We start from the raw sequence: 2,824 nt of genomic DNA, 5'->3' as shown, positions 1-2,824 counted from the left end.
TGATTTGAAAATTACACAAATCAGATGTAGAGATGACCTTTCCCAATGGATTAATTGAGGAAGAAGAAGTGCACATAGAGCTACCCTAGTGATTTGGTGTTGGCATTATTGGATTGATGGATATATGATGAGTCTTGGTTGATCTTGTTACTACACAACTTGTTTTTTATGGAGAAGAATGACTTACATGAAGAGGGAGAAACAACGGGAAGAGGATTTTCTTCCATGATAGAGGGAACTGTCAAACCTTGATTTAGTGTAAGAAGGAGTTGACATCTGAGATTGATATGAAGGATATTGGTTGGATATTGGTTGAGTAAATTACTTTTTAGAACTAGAAGTGTGGCGGAATTTAGGTAAGAATATTATCACGATCCTTCTAAGACTTGGGATGATGGATAGCTAGTCCATGTCCACTTCCATGATAACCAATATGAAGAGGCTAAGTTGCAAAGGGAGTGTTATGTGGAATTTTGCATCTACCCATAAACACAATTTCCCTAGGTGGGCAGCTAAACCTAGAACAACAAATTTAAAGCGCTTAACCTTTTTCTATAGAATATAAATAAGATATGGACCTACTTTTTATCTTTCACTTTCCCTTTGTCTCCTTTGTATGGTTCCCGTCGCTCCTTTTCGAACTTAATCCACTTGAAAGGTACCTGCAATCATAAATAGAGGACAAAAATCAATCAAAGAAAGAGATCTATCTACTATAAGAAAACATAATCGAAAGAATGTACACATATAATCATCATACATAAAGACAAGAATATGGGAAAAGGTGTAAACAACTTTATTAAGTAGAAGGAAGAGTTACAACTGTGAAGTTCGATCCAATGTCACTCCTCCAGTTTGGGTCCCAACCAACATCACATCAAAAGCACAACACTCCCGCAGCATAACAATACTTTCTTATAATCTCAAACCTCACACCAACAATATCTCCTTAAAAATTCTCAAATTCCAGCCCCTGATCACTTAGATGAGTGCTCAATTTATAGGAAATGGAGGAGGTTTGGTCATAAATGAGCACATTGAATGGCCTTCCAAACTTAGAGTTAGTTTCCATGGAGGAAGGAATGAGAGGATAAGAGGTTACTTAACTCATTCCCTATCCAATTTTGAGCTCATAGGAGATGATAAGTGTGGGAATATTCTAGAAGGCTCCAGAAGATAAGAATATTCCCAGAACTGTATGAGGATTTCGCTCAATATCTTCCAATGCAGGTCAAAGTGGACCTAAGTGCTCTGAAATGCACCCTGACATGGGCCTACCTATTGTTGGTTCTTGAAAATGTCATTCATTTCCATTACACTTTCACTATTATGCCGATTATATCACCTCCATTTCACCTCCATTTCACTACTATGTCAGCACATTCATCCCACTTTCATTATCATTGGGCCACATTTATGTTTTTCCAAACTTTATTAATTCTTAGCCTTTTAAAGTGAATTTGTGGTTAAAAATTAGAAAATAATGTGCATATGCTTATACCTAACAATTGGGTTGAGATTGTTGACATGTGTAGGTCAAAAGGAGGCTTCTAGAAGACCCTTATGTGGCACTCTAAGGCCAAATTAGAATTTGAGTGGACAGAATCATGGGATCATGAGGGTATGTGTCACATCTCCTAATTGTATTGAAACTCTAAGAAGACATGTGTCTTATCAGTTCCTATTTTGATTAGGAGTCTAGAGGTAGAGGGAGAGATTCATGGACTCTCATTAATGAGATGGCTTCTCATCTTTTTGTATAAATAGGAGATCTCTCTCCTTCATTTGTTAGCTTGTTAGCTTGTTAGTCTTAGCTTAGCTTGGCTTTTATTTCTTTAGCTTGGAGTTTGTAGTTCTTCCTTGATGGCTTTGGAAAGCTTTGGAGAGCTTTGTTGTACTTTGTAATTTTGAATAATTTGAATAAAGCTTTGATGTTTTCAACATGGAATGAGATGTGAAGTAGATGTCATGGAGCACATTAGAATGTAAGGTAGAGTAGATTTTATTTTGTAATTTTGTTTTGATTTCATTATGTCCTTTGATTGCTTTCAAGTTTGATAGATTAGAGTTTCCATTGATGCAATTTTAATTCATGCAAGTGTGTTCAACCAGTTGATTGTAGATTAGTTTTTCTTTACATGTTTTTGCATCAAATAGTGACATGAGATTTGCCTCTTTGCTGAACTTTTTCTTAAGCTTTTCAATTTCAGTTATGCTTTGATTTCAGTCTTATTTATTTGTTGTTGTTAGTTAGTTTAGATATCAAATTCTTCATGTCATTTGATGTTATCTCCAGATCCATGGATTAACCCTGAAAAGCTACTTGGCGAGCTATCGGATTATGAGTGAAGTGATTTGATTTTACTTTCATCTCTGCAATTAGATATCAGGTTGTTCATGTTAATGACGTTATCTCCAGAGCCATGGCTTAACCGAAGCTACTTGGCGAGCTATCAGATTATAAGTGAAGTGAATTGATTTTACTTTCATTTGCAAGTATGTAATTTAGATATCAGGTTCTTCATGTTATTGAAGTTATCTCCAAAGCCATGGCTTAACCCCGAAAAGCTAACGGGCGAGCTATCGGATTATAAGTGAAGTGACATGATTTTACTTTCATTTTCAAGTAGGTAATTTAGATATCAATTCTTCATGTTATTGACGTTATCTCTGGAGCCATGGCTTAACTCGGAAAAGCTACTTGGCGAGCTATCAGATTATAAGTGAAGTAAATTGATCTTGCTTTCATTAGTCCTCAATTTTTGTTTTGTTTGAGTGCAATAGTTTAGATTTTATTTATTTAATTAGATGGGCCGCAGAGACA

This window comes from Pinus tabuliformis, chromosome 4_2, assembly GCF_031772625.1.
Source record: "Pinus tabuliformis cultivar Carrire ecotype Pingquan chromosome 4_2, CPIR1, whole genome shotgun sequence".
NCBI lineage: Eukaryota > Viridiplantae > Streptophyta > Pinopsida > Pinales > Pinaceae > Pinus > Pinus tabuliformis.
Note: the sequence above shows the minus strand (reverse complement) of the source record.